The sequence below is a fragment of the Macaca fascicularis genome, chromosome 12, assembly GCF_037993035.2.
Source record: "Macaca fascicularis isolate 582-1 chromosome 12, T2T-MFA8v1.1".
NCBI classification, from domain to species: Eukaryota; Metazoa; Chordata; class Mammalia; order Primates; family Cercopithecidae; genus Macaca; species Macaca fascicularis.
In genome coordinates this window covers 81,659,352-81,679,298 of record NC_088386.1, presented here as the reverse complement: position 1 = coordinate 81,679,298, position 19,947 = coordinate 81,659,352, and the positions used below count along the sequence as shown (strand labels likewise).

At 36.3% G+C, this 19,947-nt stretch overlaps 1 protein-coding gene across 1 annotated transcript in view; it reads left to right on the top strand.

Annotated features, from left to right (window-relative positions):
- The window catches only part of LOC107126927 (uncharacterized), a 519,804-nt gene that overhangs the window by 383,179 nt on the left and 116,678 nt on the right, over positions 1-19,947 (top strand). The gene's annotated exons all lie outside the window — the stretch shown is intronic.

The following is a 19,947-nucleotide window of genomic DNA, read 5'->3' as shown; positions in this document are numbered from 1 at the left end:
GGAAAACTCAGACCTACACATTTTTATATGCCACATCACACATAGCAAAATGTCTTAAAAATGTTTGCTGATAAAAGTTACTAAAAATTACTGTTAAGAGGTTATGAGCTTCGAAGATTTTAAAAATAATAATAGAAGAATGTTACTTTGTTATGATTATTTATATTATTTACACTATTGTGATCGCTGAGTCTATTCATCCACAAAGCACTTACCATTTTAATGGCAATTAAAAATTAGAAAAAAACTCACATAGAATTGTGTTTTTCCTTATCCTGTCTTCCATTCTTTATTTTTTGCAAGTAATTCCATTTTCTATCTCCAAAGCTATTTCTATAGTAACAAAATTGTTTTATAAACTCTATAAATGCAAGTGTACATCCACTATCAGTAATGATAGTGTAACGGAGACTCAATTTACTCTTCCGCTGTATAAAACTAAAAAACTGAGCAAAATATACAAAACAATGGATTTTAAACATTGGGCAACAGGAAGCACAGGGATCATAATCCCTGACAGAAAAGAAGCAAAAGAAATGAGCCTTGTGATTCTCCCCATTTTGTATTGCCTAGAAGAAGTTTATGGGTCACAGAGTGAGGAAGGGAGCCTAAACATAGGCTGGTAGTCTCTCTGAGTTGAAGAAACAGAACACTCAGGTGGTATCCCTGAGTGAAAGCAACTGGAATTCATGGATAAGGGACTAGAAAGATGGTAGCTGTCCAGAGAGATTCTGGAGATATGTAGAGGAATTCTCTTTGGTCTTTTCCTGAGTAATAATATTCTCATACTTTAGCGGAAACCACTGAACTCAAGTAAAAAATTTAATAGTAAGAGGTAGATTAAACAACCTCCAGAGCTCACGTGGGGCTAAACATAAAATTGCCATCAACCAGAGAAGAGTTTGTAATCTGTATTCTATAGAGTTTCTGAAGGGCATCACCTTGATGGAGGTACAAATACAACACATTCTAAGAAACTTAACTGGAAAACTTCACAAACAAAAATTATTTAAAGGAAATACTTTAATATAGCACCGAACAATGTATTACTTAATTTAGGATTTAATACAAAATTACCAGGCATAAAAGAATGACTATAATCTGCCTATGTCAAAAAAACAAATGAGTTTCAGATTTTACCCTGCTTTCAAACTAATGAATTAGCCTTTTATAGTTTCGTAGATGCTAATAGAAGACATGACATTCCTGGGTTAAAGACAAAGAACTTTATTACTTATGTCACAGTGGCCTTCAAAGAGCTTTATGTTCTCTGTACTTTCTTTGCTTCCCCTCCTGACAAGTCCCATAGGGCACAATGCAGAAGTGAACACAAGTGGACACACAGTAGATTTGTGGGACAGCTGTGGAATCCAGGGCTGAGGAAACTCAAAATCATGTAAGGTACTGTTAGAAAATCTGTCCTATCTTTGTTCCAGAGGAAGACATCTTTACTATGATAGGCAGGAAACAAATGTGCCCTCTTATTGTAAGGAGAACACTCTAAAATAATGACAAAAAGTACAGTATAGTAAGTACATTTTTTAAAAGTTAACTGTAAAACAGTCTCAGGCAGGTCTTTCAGGCCCTAGGAGATGACAACTTCATATGCGTTATTGCCCCTAAAGACCTTCCAGTGGAACAAGAGGTGGAAGTGGAAGACAGTGATATTGATGATCCTGACTCTGTGCAGGTCTAGGCTAATGTGTGTGTTTGTCTTAGTTTTAAATAAGGTTTAAAAATTAAAAATATTTTTAATAGAAAAGAGCTTATAGAATAAAAATATAAAGAAAAATTTTTTTGTACAGCTGTACAATGTGTTTGTCTTCCAAGTGTTATGAAAAACAGTGGAAAAGCTAAGAAAGTTAAAAAGTTTGTAAAGTAAAAAAATTACTGAAAGCTAAAGTTAATTTATTTTTATGAAGACATTTTAAAAAATTAGTGTAGCCTAAGTGCACAATGTTTATAAAGTCTACAACAGTGTGCAGTAATGTCCTAGGCCTTCACATTTACTCACTGACAAACTCACCCAGAGCAACTTCTAGTCCTGCAAACTCCATTCACTAATACTGATGCTCTATACAGTTGTATCATTTTAAAATCTTTTATACTGTATTTTTTCTGTATCTTTTCTATGTTTAGAAACACAAATACTTACCATTTTATTACAATTACCTACAGTTTCAGTATAGTAACATGCAGTATAGGTTTGTAGCCTAGGAACAACAGGCTATACATACAGTAGTAGCCTCTCCTATCTAGGTTTGTGAGAGTCCACTCTATGATGTTCTCACAATAACAAAATTGCCTAATGATGCATTTCTCAGAATGTATCCCCAATGTTAAGCAATGCATGACTGTGTATAGATTTTCCTGTTGTAATGTCTGTCTTTTATGCATGCATACAATTACTTTGAGTTGTTATTCTTTTTTTTTTTAAATTTATTTATTATTATTATACTTTAAGTTGTAGGGTACATGTGCATAACGTGCAGGTTTGTTACATATGTATACTTGTGCCATGGTGGTGTGCTGCACCCATCAACTCGTCATTTACATCAGGTATAACTCCCAATGCAATCCCTCCCCCTCCCCCTCCCCATGATAGGCCCCGGTGTGTGATGTTCCCCTTCCTGAGTCCAAGTGATCTCATTGTTCAGTTCCCACCTATGAGTGAGAACATGCGGTGTTTGGTTTTCTGTTCTTGCGATAGTTTGCTAAGAATGATGGTTTCCAGCTGCATCCATGTCCCTACAAAGGACACAAACTCATCCTTTTTGATGGCTGCATAGTATTCCATGGTGTATATGTGCCACATTTTCTTAATCCAATCTGTCACTGATGGACATTTGGGTTGATTCCAAGTCTTTGCTATTGTGAATAGTGCTGCAATAAACATACGTGTGCATGTGTCTTTATAGCAGCATAATTTATAATCCTTTGGGTATACATCCAGTAATGGGATGGCTGGGTCATATGGTACATCTAGTTCTAGATCCTTGAGAAATTGCCATACTGTTTTCCATAATGGTTGAACTAGTTTACAATCCCACCAACAGTGTAAAAGTGTTCCTATTTCTCCACATCCTCTCCAGCACCTGTTGTTTCCTGACTTTTGAATGATCGCCATTCTAACTGGTGTGACATGGTATCTCATTGTGGTTTTTATTTGCATTTCTCTGATGGCCAGTGATGATGAGCATTTTTTCATGTGTCTGTTGGCTGTATGAATGTCTTCTTTTGAGAAATGTCTGTTCATATCCTTTGCCCACTTTTTGATGGGGTTGTTTGTTTTTTTCTTGTAAATTTGTTTGAGTTCTTTGTAGGTTCTGGATATTAGCCCTTTGTCAGATGAGTAGATTGCAAAAATTTTCTCCCATTCTGTAGGTTGCCTGTTCACTCTGATGGTAGTTTCTTTTGCTATGCAGAAGCTCTTTAGTTTAATTAGATCCCATTTGTCAATTTTGGCTTTTGCTGCCGTTGCTTTTGGTGTTTTAGACATGAAGTCTTTGCCCATGCCTATGTCCTGAATGGTACTACCTAGGTTTTCCTCTAGGATTTTTATGGTATTAGGTCTAACATTTAAGTCTCTAATCCATCTTGAATTGATTTTCGTATAAGGAGTAAGGAAAGGATCCAGTTTCAGCTTTCTACTTATGGCTAGCCAATTTTCCCAGCACCATTTATTAAATAGGGAATCCTTTCCCCATTTCTTGTTTCTCTCAGGTTTGTCAAAGATCAGATGGCTGTAGATGTGTGGTATTATTTCTGAGGACTCTGTACTGTTCCATTGGTCTATATCTCTGTTTTGGTACCAGTACCATGCTGTTTTGGTTACTGTAGCCTTGTAGTATAGTTTGAAGTCAGGTAGCGTGATGCTTCCAGCTTTGTTCCTTTGATTTAGGATTGTTGTGGAGATGCGGGCTCTTTTTTGGTTCCATATGAACTTTAAAGCAGTTTTTTCCAATTCTGTGAAGAAACTCATTGGTGGCTTGATGGGGATGGCATTGAATCTATAAATTACCTTGGGCAGTATGGCCATTTTCACGATATTGATTCTTCCTATCCATGAGCATGGTATGTTCTTCCATTTGTTTGTGTCCTCTTTGATTTCACTGAGCAGTGGTTTGTAGTTCTCCTTGAAGAGGTCCTTTACATCCCTTGTAAGTTGGATTCCTAGGTATTTTATTCTCTTTGAAGCAATTGTGAATGGAAGTTCATTCCTGATTTGGCTCTCTGTTTGTCTGTTACTGGTGTATAAGAATGCTTGTGATTTTTGCACATTAATTTTGTATCCTGAGACTTTGCTGAAGTTCCTTATCAGCTTAAGGAGATTTTGGGCTGAGACAATGGGGTTTTCTAAATATACAATCATGTCATCTGCAAACAGGGACAATTTGACTTCTTCTTTTCCTAACTGAATACCCTTGATTTCTTTCTCTTGCCTAATTGCCCTAGCCAGAACTTCCAACACTATGTTGAATAGGAGTGGTGAGAGAGGGCATCCCTGTCTTGTGCCAGTTTTCAAAGGGAATTTTTCCATTTTTTGCCCATTCAGTATGATATTGGCTGTGGGTTTGTCATAAATAGCTCTTATGATTTTGAGGTATGTTCCATCAATACCGAATTTATTGAGCGTTTTTAGCATGAAGGGCTGTTGAATTTTGTCAAAAGCCTTTTCTGCATCTATTGAGATAATCATGTGGTTCTTGTCTTTGGTTCTGTTTATATGCTGGATTATGTTTATTGATTTGCAAATGTTGAACCAGCCTTGCAACCCAGGGATGAAGCCCACTTGATCATGGTGGATAAGTTTTTTGATGTGTTGCTGAATCCGGTTTGCCAGTATTTTATTGAGGATTTTTGCATCGATGTTCATCAGGGATATTGGTCTAAAATTCTCTTTTTTTGTTGTGTCTCTGCCAGGCTTTGGTATCAGGATGATGTTGGCCTCATAAAATGAGTTAGGGAGGATTCCCTCTTTTTCTATTGATTGGAATAGTTTCAGAAGGAATGGTACCAACTCCTCCTTGTACCTCTGGTAGAATTCAGCTGTGAATCCATCTGGTCCTGGACTTTTTTTGGTTGGTAGGCTATTAATTGTTGCCTCAATTTCAGAGCCTACTATTGGTCTATTCAGGGATTCAACTTCTTCCTGGTTTAGTCTTGGAAGAGTGTAAGTGTCCAGGAAATTATCCATTTCTTCTAGATTTTCCAGTTTATTTGCGTAGAGGTGTTTATAGTATTCTCTGATGGTAGTTTGTATTTCTGTGGGGTCGGTGGTGATATCCCCTTTATCATTTTTAATTGTGTCGATTTGATTCTTCTCTCTTTTCTTCTTTATTAGTCTTGCTAGTGGTCTGTCAATTTTGTTGATCTTTTCAAAAAACCAACTCCTGGATTCATTGATTTTTTGGAGAGTTTTTTGTGTCTCTATCTCCTTCAGTTCTGCTCTGATCTTACCTTCTGCTAGCTTTCGAATGTGTTAGCTCTTGCTTCTCTAGTTCTTTTAATTGCGATGTTAGAGTGTCAATTTTAAATCTTTCCTGCTTTCTCTTGTGGGCATTTAGTGCTCTAAATTTCCCTCTACACACTGCTTTAAATGTGTCCCAGAGATTCTGGTATGTTATATCTTTGTTCTCATTGGTTTCAAAGAACATCTTTATTTCTGCCTTCGTTTCGTTATGTACCCAGTAGTCATTCAGGAGCAGGTCGTTCAGTTTCCATGTAATTGAGCGGTTTTGATTGAGTTTCTTAGTCCTGAGTTCTAGTTTGATTGCACTGTGGTCTGAGAGACAGTTTGTTATAATTTCTGTTCTTGTACATTTGCTGAGGAGTGCTTTACTTCCAATTACGTGGTCGATTTTGGAGTAAGTACGATGTGGTGCTGAGAAGAATGTATATTCTGTTGATTTCGGGTGGAGAGTTCTATAGATGTCTATTAGGTCTGCTTGCTGCAGAGATGAGTTCAATTCCTGGATATCCTTGTTAACTTTCTGTCTCGTTGATCTGTCTAATGTTGACAGTGGAGTGTTGAAGTCTCCCATTATTATTGTATGGGAGTCTAAGTCTCTTTGTAAGTCTCTAAGGACTTGCTTTATGAATCTGGGTGCTCCTGTATTGGGTGCATATATATTTAGGATAGTGAGCTCTTCCTGTTGAATTGATCCCTTTACCATTATGTAATGGCCTTCTTGGTCTTTTTTGATCTTTGATGGTTTAAAGTCTGTTTTATCAGAGACTAGTATTGCAACCCCCGCTTTTTTTTGTTCTCCATTTGCTTGGTAAATCTTCCTCCATTCCTTTATTTTGAGCCTATGTATGTCTCGGCGTGTGAGATAGGTCTCCTGAATACAGCAGACTGATGGGTCTTGACTCTTGATCCAGTTTGCCAGTCTGTGTCTTTTAATTGGAGCATTTAGTCCATTTACATTTAAGGTTAAGATTGTTATGTGTGAACTTGATCCTGCCATTATGATATTAACTGGTTATTTTGCTCGTTAGTTGATGCAGTTTCTTCCTAGCATCGATGGTCTTTACATTTTGGCATGTTTTTGCAATGGCTGGTACCGGTTGTTCCTTTCCATGTTTAGTGCTTCCTTCAGGGTCTCTTGTAAGGCAGGCCTAGTGGTGACAAAATCTCTAAGCATTTGCTTATCTGTAAAGGATTTTTTTCTCCTTCACTTATAAACTTAGTTTGGCTGGATATGAAATTCTGGGTTTAAAATTCTTTTCTTTAAGAATGTTGAATATTGGCCCCCACTCTCTTCTGGCTTGGAGAGTTTCTGCTGAGAGATCTGCTGTTAGTCTGATGGGCTTCCCTTTGTGGGTAACCCGACCTTTCTCTCTGGCTGCCCTTAAGATTTTTCCCTTCATTTCAACTTTGGTGAATCTGGCAATTATGTGTCTTGGAGTTGCTCTTCTCGAGGAGTATCTTTGTGGCGTTCTCTGTATTTCCTGGATTTGAATGTTGGCCTGCCCTACTAGGTTGGGGAAGTTCTCCTGGATGATATCCTGAAGAGTGTTTTCCAACTTGGTTCCATTTTCCCCCTCACTTTCAGGCACCCCAATCAGACGTAGATTTGGTCTTTTTACATAATCCCATACTTCTTGCAGGCTTTGTTCATTTCTTTTTCTTCTTTTTTCTTTTGGTTTCTCTTCTCGCTTCATTTCATTCATTTGATCCTCAATCGCAGATACTCTTTCTTCCAGTTGATCGAGTCGGTTACTGAAGCTTGTGCATTTGTCACGTATTTCTCGTGTCATGGTTTTTCATCTCTTTCATTTTGTTTATGACCTTCTCTGCATTAATTACTCTAGCCATCAATTCTTCCACTTATTTTTTCAAGATTTTTAGTTTCTTTGCGCTGTGTACTTAATTCCTCCTTTAGCTCTGAGAAATTTGATGGACTGAAGCCTTCTTCTCTCATCTCGTCAAAGTCATTCTCTGTCCAGCTTTGATCCGTTGCTGGCGATGAGCTGCGCTCCTTTGCCGGGGGAGATGCGCTCTTATTTTTTGAATTTCCAGCTTTTCTGCCCTGCTTTTTCCCCATCTTTGTGGTTTTATCTGCCTCTGGTCTTTGATGATGGTGATGTACTGATGGGGTTTTGGTGTAGGTGTCCTTCCTGTTTGATAGTTTTCCTTCTAACAGTCAGGACCCTCAGCTGTAGGTCTGTTGGAGATTGCTTGAGGTCCACTCCAGACCCTGTTTGCCTGGGTATCAGCAGCAGAGGCTGCAGAAGATAGAATATTTCTGAACAGCGAGTGTACCTGTCTGATTCTTGCTTTGGAAGCTTCCTCTCAGGGGTGTACTCCACCCCTGTGGAGTAGGGGTGTCAGACTGCCCCTAGTGGGGGATGTCTCCCAGTTAGGCTACTCAGGGGTCAGGGACCCACTTGAGCAGGGAGTCTGTCCCTTCTCAGATCTCAACCTCCGTGTTGGGAGATCCACTGCTCTCTTCAAAGCTGTCAGACAGAGTCGTTTGCGTCTGCAGAGGTTTCGGCTGCGTTTTGTTATTGTTGACTGTGCCCTGTCCCCAGAGGTGGAGTCTACAGAGACAGGCAGGTTTCCTTGAGCTGCTGTGAGCTCCACCCAGTTCGAGCTTCCCAGCAGCTTTGTTTACCTACTTAAGCCTCAGCAATGGCGGGCGCCCCTCCCCCAGCCTCGCTACTGCCTTGCCGGTAGATCACAGACTGCTGTGCTAGCAATGAGGGAGGCTCCGTGGGTGTGGGACCCTCCCGGCCAGGTGTGGGATATGATCTCCTGGTGTGCCTGTTTGCTTAAAGCGCAGTATTGGGGTGGGAATTACCCGATTTTCCAGGTGTTGTGTGTCTCAGTTCCCCTGGCTAGGAAAAGGGATTCCCTTCCCCCTTGCGCTTCCCAGGTGAGGCAATGCCTCGCCCTGCTTCAGCTCTCGCTGGTCAGGCTGCAGCAGCTGACCAGCACCAATCGTCCAGCACTCCCCAGTGAGATGAACCCAGTACCTCAGTTGAAAATGCAGAAATCACCTGTCTTCTGTGTCGCTCGCGCTGGGAGTTGGAGACTGGAGCTGTTCCTATTCGGCCATCTTGCTCCGCCCCCTGAGTTGTTATTCTTTATCTGAAAAAAATTCAGCTAACGTAAGTTACATATGTTTGTGTAAAACAAAATGTAAGCAACTTTTTAAAATGTTCTCATTTTGCTTAAGTGTTAAGATACAGGCTAAATAGATTTTATTAATGATGGCTTCTATTACTGTTCTCATTTTTTAATTTTTTTATTACACATTAAGTTCTGGGATACATGTGTAGAACATGCAGCTTTGTTACATAGTGCCATGGTGGTTTGCTGCTCCCACCAACCTGTCCTCTGCATTAGATATTTCTCCTAATGCAATCCCTCCTCTAGTCCCCCACCCCCCGAGAGACTCCAGTGTGTGATGTTCCACTCCCTGGGCCCATATGTTCTCATTGTTCAACTCCCACTTATGGGAGAGAACATGCAGTGTTTGTTTTTCTGTTATTGTGTGAGTTTGTTGAGAATTATGGTTTCCAGCTTCATTCATGTCCCTGCAAAGGACATGAACTCATTCTTTTTTATATTGCTGCATAGTATTCCATGGTGTATGTGTACCACATTTTCTTTATCCAGTCTATCACTGATAGACATTTGGGATGGTTCCAAGTCTTTGCTATTGTGAATAGTAGTGCAGTGAATATATGTGTGCATGTGTCTTTATAGTAGAATGATTTATAATCCTTTGGGTATATATCCAGTAATGGGATTGGTGGATCAAATGGTATTTCTGTTTCTAGATCCTTGAGGAACCGCCACACTGTCTTCCACAATAGTTGAAGTGATTTACACTCTCACCAACAGTGTAAACATTTTCCCATTTCTCCACATCCTCTCCAGCATCTGATGTTTCCTGAATTTTAAAAGATCACCATTCTGTCTGGCTTGAGATGGTATCTCATTGTGATTTTGATTTGCATTTCTCTAATGACCAATGATAATGAACTTTTTTTTCTTATGTTTGTTGACTGCATAAAATACTCTTTTGAGAAGTGTCTGTTCATAGTCTTTGCCCACTTTTTGATGGTTAACTAAAGTCATGTGTTTCTTGCATTTCACTTACTAGCATAGCTTTTAAAATATCTAGCATATATAGGGACAAGCCATCCTCAGTCAAGCATGAAACTGAATCTGAGGGAAGTTTCATAGAATTTGAAATAATGGTTATTCACATAAATAGCAATGTTATTTTTATTTTTATGTTCATTGTTGTAAAAATTTCTGTTTAAACTTTTTATAAACATTTTTTCCCATCTAATATTCATAGAATGTGTGTGGGATGGGAGATACAATTTCCTTTAACAGATGACAAAGAAGATTTAAATATGTATTATCGTTTATCCCAAATTGTATAAATTGCCAGAGCCAGGATATGAATACATGTTGACTTGACTTCAATAACCATGTTTTTTCATATATGCCAGTATACTCCCTATATTTTAATAGTTAGTTTTGAAGAGGGGTCAGAAAACTATGGCCTGTGTGTCAAACCTGGTGCACCACTAGTTTTGTAAATAGAGTTTATTGTTACACAGTCGCACTCATCCTTTTATGAATTGTTTATGACTGTTCTTGAGCTACAATGGTAGAGTTGAATAGTTGTGAAAGGGATCATATGGCTCACAATGCCAACAATATTTACTATTTGGCTTTTTATGGAAAAAAGTTTGCTAACTCCTGGTTTAGAATAATTAGTTACTTAAGCCTATGAATTAATTACAAAGTTAATATATGTCATTACATGGAAATGGAAGTGAATCACATTTTCTTCATTATTCACTGGGGCATGAAATTCTCAAGAAGTTATTCTGGGGAGAGAAAAATCCATGAGTACCTTACTGGAGATTTATGCATAGAGAGCTGAGCCCTAGATAATTGGGCAGCAGTTCCCCTTTTAAAAAGGGAGGTGTTCTGGAATAATCCAGAGGAGGGGAAAGACTAAAGAAACTTACCACTGTGCTGGCCTAAAGAATTAAACTTGGAGAATTGATGTGCCAAATGATGTCAAACAAAGTTACTGTGCACTTGGCCAGGTGAGGAGGAAGTGTTGACAAACAGCACATGGATATAAGTTTAGCCACTTGATCATCTTGGATATAAACAGTTATGATTTTGAGTTTGATATTGAGTCAGAGTGCATCTGCTTGTTTTGAATAGAGAAATGTTTCAGTAAAAAATAAGTACTGATGGTTTTAAAAATATTCCAATCATGAAACTTACTAAAAAAAATAGTCTTTCAATGGTTTCCTGGAAACTGTATTATTTTGTCAGAGAAAAAAAAAATCTCTGAGACAGTTCTAAAAACATATTTGATCGCATAAATATTCCTCAGTGTGTGTCTTACTTGAACCACACAAAATCTGTGCTAACCTTGAATTTTCATCAGCTTAGAAACTTTAATATGAAAGCTTAAGTACTCTGTCTTCTCCTCCCTAGAGTAATGGGAAAATTAAAGAGATAACATGAACCCCACCATTTTATCATATAGTATGGAAACTTAACCCCAAATTAATTAAAATGGCACATCAAATCAGGAAGTAATTATATGACATGTCACAATTATGTTATTCCTCGATCTCTACCATATAAAAATTAAATAAATATATTGGGATTTAATGACTTAGACCTCTAAGAGAAAGGGCAGACTTTCAAAACCTTAAAATAACACAAATATTTCGTTATAAAAATTTTCAGTCTTCTTTCTTGGCATATTCTCAGTGAATCCTGAAGTCATTACCAATCTCTTTTTCAAACATTTATTCACTCATTCACTCCCTCAATTATAAGTAAGAGATCTAAGAAAGATAGGAACTAAGTAGTAAAGATTATAAATTAAACATTATTGAATAATTTATAACCCTTTCCCATTTATAGAAGAAGGTCTCTATCCTTCTTAGAAGACATTTTTTTCATGCTACTAAAAAAAGACTAGATTTCTATATATAATAAAGAGGTAGCAAGATAATTGAGTAAGAAATGAAGAGGATAGTTGATTAGCTGGAGGTACAATTCAGATTGTTTTAGGCAGGGAAAAGTGAAAATGAGATTAGAGCCATTGCAGTATTGAATGAGTCTTTAGGGGAAGAGTCCCAAAGCAGATTTTTTTTGATAAGTTTTGCTGTGTATTGATAGTGTTACACTCAGTACTCAGTAATGCGTCTTGGTCAGAATTTTCATTTACTTGTACCACCATAGAGTGATGTGCCTTTGAGCAACAACAAAATAAGTATTGAATTATAATCTTTGAGTTGTTATTCTTTATCTGAAAAAAATTCAGCTAATGTAAGTTACATATGTTTGTGTAAAACATAATGCTGATAAATGCTAAGAATAATAAATACAGAGTACTGTGACAGCATAATTTAATTAATTATTAAGGTATCATTGAGGAAACACAATATGAGATTATCTGAAGATATCTGAAGACTTGAATAGGAATTATGCAATTATTCAAGAAAGGTTGTGGTGGGCAGAACATATTTTTGGTGTATTTGGTAGGAGCGGTTTTCAAATAATGGCAAAGGTAGAAGCCAGATGGAGAGTCAGTTCAGATTCAACATGGGCTTATGAGATAAAGTAGTATACATAAAAATTCTTCCCAAAAAATTTGACTTGAAGTGAAAAAAAAATTATAGCATATGGAAAGTAATATGGAATTCAAGGAAAGATTTATTTTTCTTTAATATGAGAGCTACCAGAGAATGTTTGAATACTCATCTACAACAATGTGTAGAAAGGGAAGATATAATCAATGGATGTGACTAAAAAATGAGTAGAATGGGATCCCAAATACAATGAGAGTTCTAGGATTATAGAATAACGGAAACCACAACTCTGACATCCATTATAACAAGAGTGAATAAAGAGAGTATTGGTGACTATTCAGTTTGGTGATGTTTGCAGTTTGCAGTTTGCAGTTTGGTGATGAGATGAGTTGAGTTCTTATCTGATGGCTTCAAGATTTTACAAAATAGTAATTGAGGTCATCAGCTAAAAGTGTGATGAAAAGATGAAGGGAGTGAGAGGTTTGATTAGTGTGGAAAATACATTAAAAAGTCATTGATATAAATATTTTAGCACCATATGAAAATAGAGTAAGATTAATGGACATTGTTGACTACTCAATTAATATTATTATGAATAATTAATGCTAATCTATGTGATTTTATCTAACAACCTTCAATTGGCAGGATGTAAGCTCAAAGGAAATCAGCAGGATCTTGAGGAATATGAGAGAAGGGATGGAGAGAGAAGCATAGAAATTAAAGACATTGATAACAAAATGATCTTAATGATTGTCTCTGGAACTTAAGCAGGAAAAGAAGAAAGCTGAAAACACAACGAGGCTTATGGGAGAGGGATAAGTGCATGGAGCTTCTCAATGGCAAGTGTTATAATTGAGAAGTTTCATTAAGTATGCTGGAGAAATAGAAAAGAATGAGTCCGAGAGGGGGATGTGGAATCGATGATTTGTTAATGATGGTGCAGTTTTTGGTCACATTGTGAAAAATGGAGGAAGAAATAATCATCATTAAAGCTGAGGTTCTGAGCACTAAAAACATTTTATAATAAAAGCTGAAGAGGAGCACAGGTAACTATGACTTTCTGCTGTGAAGACATCTAGGCTCTTTTATTTTTAATTTCCTCCACAGATTCATTCTCTGGAACAGTCTCATAAAATACACATCTCACTTTGTAATTATTCATAACAGTAACTGTGACATTACAGTGCATTGCAAACATGTAATGATACAAATCTTGAGAAAGGCAATGTGAAATGAAAGAAGCTTTGCTCACAGTGACCATTCTTCACTAGAAAATAGACAAGTCTCTTCTACTCATAAAGTGGATATTAAATGCATTTGTTTATTATTTTGTGTTTGTTTTCTTTAAAACATATCCTTTCCCTCTGTATTTTAACCTCTCTAGTCTTCAAGTTTGTTTGTTTGTTTGTTTTTTTGAGACAGAGTCTTGCTCTGTCACCCAGGCTGGAGTGCCGTGGCATGACCTTGACTCACTGCAACCTATGCCTCTCAGATTCAAGTGATTCTCCTGCCTCAGACTCCTGAGTAGCTGGGATTATAGGCACGTGCCACCACACCTGGCTAATTTTTGTATTTTTAGTAGAGATGGGGTTTCACCATGTTGATCAGGCTGGTCTTGAACTCCTGACTTAGTGATCCGCCCTCCTGGGCCTCCCAAAGTGCTAGGATTACAGGTGTGATCCACCACGCCCAGCCATCTTTAAGTTGTTGAATATGACATGCCATATCTGAAATATGATGCCAACCCAAGAAACATAAGCCTCATCTTTGATGAATGTAGAAAACTGAAAATGCTTCCTGCATTATTTGAAAAATAAGTATTTTGAAACTAGTTTATATTTTAAATTCTTTATTAGAAAATTAATAGAATTAGAATATTATAAAACTACATAATTTTAGAGCTTGAGCATATGTAGACGTCCTATTTTCTGATTTACAGATAAGAACAGAATAAATGGTTTGCATTTACAATTTATTACTGTAATGATTGAAAAATAATTTAACTATTTCTATGCCCCAACTTACTAATGTTTTTCTATTAGGTAATATTATGGTTATATGAACCATGACTTTCATTTTAGGGCCAACTTTTAACTCTGGATTTTTCAATATTGAAGTAGAAAATAGATTGATATAGATATTATGTATTGATATAGATTGCATGTTTTATGAACCAAGTGACAGAACTGAAATTAGAATTTATGGCAGATCTCACACATCCAAGTATTCATAGCCATTTAAATATGACAAACATCTTTTTTGCTGACCATAGTTTTTTATCTAGTATGTATGGTATTCTTGATGAATGTGAAATATCTGTTATGTTTCAGAATTAAAATGGGTAAAATACAGTGGCAGACTGAAATGATTGTAATTATACTAAAGAGAAAAAAGTTGAAGCACGATTATTCTTTAGTTACCTGCTAATACTGCAAGAATTATTCTAAACATCTTTATTTACATTATATAATTATATACGTAATTATACAATAATTATATTTAACATATGCATATACTTGGCATGTCTTATATATAATTCTCATGTTATCTTTCTTTTGCAGACATATAGACACTCTAAAAGCTCAAGAGATCAGTTATTCAACTCTAAGAATTGAAACTTGAACATAGATTTTGAGCTTCCAAATCAGGTGCATTTTCTATTTCACAAGGGTCTCTCTCTCTCTGTCTCTGCCTCTCTCTCTCTCTCTCTCTCCATACATATATATAACATTTTGTGTTTATTTTGGTAAAATGTAAAATGGGCAGGACAATGTATTTATTAGGTGTAGCTCCATATACATATATGTTTACAAAATATATCTTCATTTTTTACCGAATATACATACCAAATATTATATACAACTATATGTTCATATAGTTGGATATATATAATACTATATATTTTTATATATTTTAACCAAATTATTGTGAGGATAAAAGCATATATAAAAACCACAAAAATGAATTTTTTATAGAGAGGCAATGGTAAGTTAAATGTAAAATTTTGATTATAACTTGGAAAGTTACATTTGTGGACACCTGCATCTCACATTTCAAGTCAATTTGGTGGTTATATCTCTAATAATGAAATTCAACAATGCAGTCTCTCCATTAGGTATCAGTATGGTTTCTCTCTCTCTCTCTCTCTCTCTCTCTCTCTCTGTCTCTTTTAAAGCAGCTACACAGGGATATTCATCCAAGCAGAAAGATAATACCAGAGTTCTGAACTGGAGGCTGAACAGCAAAAGGAAGAAAAGCACTTCACATAAATAAGCAGGCATGCTTTCAGGACTAACTAAACAAGACAACGAAACAGGAATGATGATAGTATCTGAAAATGTGTTGCCTGTTATCATAATTAGTTTTGGGGTATTACAAAGTAAAAAAAAAATACACAGATTCCAAGATGACTATATGAAAAACCCCATGTCTAAATTAATGGTCATAGTGATACAGTAGGTATTACAAAGAATGAAGACAAAACTACATAATTTTGTATAGCATTTCTTAAAGCCTGGCTTAAATAAGACAAACTTCTAAATTAACTTTTTTATAATCCTCCATTCTTTATCAAATTAAGCAGACTGTTTTGTTAAGGCTTTTCATAACATATTTCAAATCTATCTCTGAATTTTCTCTTTAAACTTTATGAAATCTATCTTGTTAAACTTATAATTCCTCAAACATATTTAGTGCTTTGTGATTTGTCATTTCCTTTTACCTAAACCACCTTTCAGTTTTTTGGTTTCTTTGCTCATCATTCAAGGTCCATTTTAAAGTCCAAATCTATCTTGGTATTGAGTCTTTCTTGAAGAAAAAAGATTTGGTTTTTAAAAGGAAGAGCATATTCAGCATCTCTAACTGAATATGCTCTCCCTTTTCTTAACCTTTCTAGGACCTGTCTTTTTCATCATATCTTCAGCGAGTATGTAGATTTACAGCGAGCAACTTCACATAAGAAATATAAGTAAATTAGTCCTTTGAGAGTTCATCTTTAAAATCAATGCTAACAGATCAGTGCAGAGATAGAAGGGCATCCAAAGGAGGGGAAAGAGTTCTCAGTTCTAAAAGATTGGATCATGGTCCTACTGTGTATACTAACATATTGAAAGAATAAATGAGACACTCATGCTAAATTAGACTTGAGTACAATAATGAAGAGAAGTCTCAGGCAAACTTCAGCAGTGGCATCCAAAGGAGCTTTAAAGGAAAGGAAGCCTTAGGCTCATCATTTGTATATTTTAGCAAGCAAGCATAACTTTAGGGTGTTTAGGCATTCTGTGAAGCTAAAGGACATTAGATAGTATAAAGATTCCAGTGGAAAGTCATCTCAGTTGAGAAAATCTTGCTACCGAATGCATACATATGCTTGCATTTGCATCCATCCTCTCTGCCTCCTGCTGTCCTGCTTTAAGAGAGGAAGTATCCCTTCTTTTATATAAACCTAATCTTAGCACCTATATTCTGGATCCCATCCCCTTCCCACAGTCTCATATTGTATTCTACCGACTATTCATTCAGTCTCTATATCTCTAAGTGTTTAATTGCAGAATTCAAAAGATTCAATATTACTTTTGAGATCTCAGGTTAGCATCATTCAAATGCCAACTCTGAGATAAGGATTCAGGAGCAAGGAGTTTATTTGAGGATTTCAAAGTACATTAATAGAAGAGTATAGAAGTGATGCCAGGTAGGGAAAGCAGCCAACAGAAGGTGACAGTTACAGTGTACTAACCCTGTGGTCAGTTGGACCTTAATCAGAAATTGGTATGGAACACCTGCCTCAGAAGGATACCACGTGGAGAGTGTACTTCCAGTATGACAATGGGAGTTTTGTGGACCCGTTCCCAAGCGAAACTGGTGAAAATTATTTATTAAAAACCCACTCTTCTAAGTCATTGGAAATGATTCCCAAAGGTATAGAGAAGATAAACATTTACTAATTAAAATCTACTAAAAAGTGGTAAGAGTGGTGACAGTCTGTGGTATTTGTATAGAGACTCACTCTCTTCCTCCCTTCTCCCAAATCAAGAAAGAAACTACTCCAGACTATTTCAGCCAAAAACACAGCTCTCCTTCTCCCCTCAGCTCCCAGTAAGAGGGCTTTCATCTCTGGTGGTTCATCTTTCCCCCAGTTACCTGCTCTTGAGCCTAAGTTCTCAATGAGAGTTCCTGAGAGGCAGGAAATCCCTTCTCCTGCCCACTCCAACTCAATGTATAGAGGCTATGCTTTAGGCATGGAGCCACTGAAAATACTGAAGCCTCAGTCTCCGCGCCTCAAATTCATAAAGTGGTGGCCCCACCATGGGCGAGGCAATTTGACAAGATGTGAGGCTGCTGCATGCCTTCTCAACCCTAACGAAGCACTTAGCTCCTAAAGTGGTGGCTGTCACTCATAGAGAAGTGCACCATTGTCCCTACTCCCAGATCCAGAGACATAGCTCAGATATTTTGTCTGGAGAGAAGCAAAGCATAAAACTCATAATTACTAATCTCTTTCCCAGGGAACTCATTTTATGGGTAACCCAGGCTGAAGAAATTCAAGCCTAAAAGTGCTCTCAGAAACAGTGGAGGTAATTGTGAAAGGCAGTTGGAAGAAGGTTGGTAGACTCATCAGATGTATATGTTAGACTGCAGGCCAGTTAGTTTGCCTGACAGAACATAGGAAATAGCAGCTGGAGTCCACCTGAGTCAGAACAAATCTTAACCACTGGCCTCTGGAACTACCTCTCAAAGGAGCCCAGATTTGATTATCTTTATCTGTGGAACAGTTTATGTTCCAGAGCACTTCATAAAAATAATCTAGACAGTCAGTAAACAAATTAATAAGCAAACGGCAGTAATAAGTTGTGAAGAGGGATGGCCAGTACCTACTGTTGTTATAATTTATTTAAAATGCCGAGTTTTCAACAAAAAACATTTGAGACATAAATGAAATAGAAAAGTATGACTCAAACACCAAAAAAGCAGACATTTAAAACTACATGTGAGAGTAACCAGATGTCAGATTTAACACACAAAGATTTCTTTATGACTACGTTCAAAGTAGTCATTATGAATATGTTCAAAAAAATAAAAAAAAAATGATAAATAGAAGAAGCTATGAAGACAATGTGGTATAAAATAGAGAATAAAAATATAGAGTTAAAAATGATTTATAGAAAGAACTAAGTGGAAATTCTGGAGTTGAAGAGTACAATAACTGAAATGAAAAATTAATTAGTGGTGCTTAATATTTATAACATTGTGTCATTGAGTTTGGTGACATAAATTGACAGAAGAAAGAATTATTGAGTTTGAAGATAGATTTATAGAGATTATGCAAGTTCAAAACACAGAGGAAAGAAATGAAGAAAAATAAACAGATCCTCAGAGAAGCGTTGAACACTATTAAGCATACCAATATATGCATATTAGGAATATCAGAGAGGAGACAAAGGAGGAAAAAATATTTTTAAAAAATAGCTTAAAGCTTCCAAAATTTACTGAAAAACAAGAATCCACACATCCAGGAAGTTCAGTGAACTCTGAGCAGGATAAACACAGAGATCTACAAAGAGATATGTGACAATAAAGATGCTAGAAGCCAAAGGCAAGGAGAAAATCTTGAAGGAAGCAAGAGAAAAACAATTTGTCACTTACAAAGATAGCCCATTAAAATTAATAGCTAACTTCTCATCAGAAAAAAATGAAGACCAACAGAAACTGGGATAACATATTCAAAGCACTTGGATGAAAAAGACTATCAACCAGGAAGCCTATGCTTAGCACAGCTATCTTTCAAAAACTAAGAAAAAACAGACATTTGGAGATAAACCAAAATGGAGAGAATTTGTTATCAGACTCATCTTATAAGAAGTACTAAAGGAAGTTCTTTAGCTTGAAAGTAAGTGACCTCAGATGGTCACTTGATAAAACAAAGGCATTAGTGAAGATAATTATGCACTTGTGAAAGACAGCATAAATGCATCTTTTTCTTTTTTCTTTACTTAGAAAACAATTGTATAAAGCAATATTTGTGTATCTATTATTGCACCTATAATGTATAGAAATGCAATACATTTGATAAAAACAGCAGAAAAATGGTGAATGGGAACGGATTTGTATTGGAGTAAATAAATGCTAACAGATGGTAACTTGAATTTACCAGAACAAATGGAGAAATGATAAATAGAAAGGTTGACATAACAAAAGCTATAAATATATACTTGGTCTCCTTTTAGTTTCTTTAAAAGACAAAGTTATGTAAATCAATATTTGTAACATTCTATCATTGGGTTTATAATATTTATAGATGTAAGATATACAACAAATAATACTGTAAGGGGGAGAAAGGAATAGAGCTATGTAGGTGTAGCATTTCTCTATCTCACTGGAATTAAGTTAGTACACATCTGAATCTGTTTCTGACACATTAACATGTACTGCTGACCCTTGAACAATGTGGGGGTTGGGGTGCTGACTGCACATGCAGTAAAAAAAATCTCCTATAATTTTTGACTCCCTGAAAACTTAACTAATAGCCTACTGTTGACTGGAAGCCTTATTGATAACATAAACAGTATTATATTTTTACAATGAAGTAAGCTAGATAAAAGAAAATATTATTAAGAAAATTACAGGGAAGAAAAATATTACTATTCATTAAGTTGAAGTGGATCATCATAAATGTCTTCATCTTTGTCATCTTGACACTGAGTAGGCTAAGGAGAAGGAGAAAGAGGGAGGTGTTACTCTTGCTGTCTTAGTGATGGTAGAGATAGAAGAGGTGAAAGGGGAGGTAAAAGAGGCAGTCATACTTGGTATAACTTTTATTTTTAAAAATACTTGTATAAGTGGACTTGTGTAGTT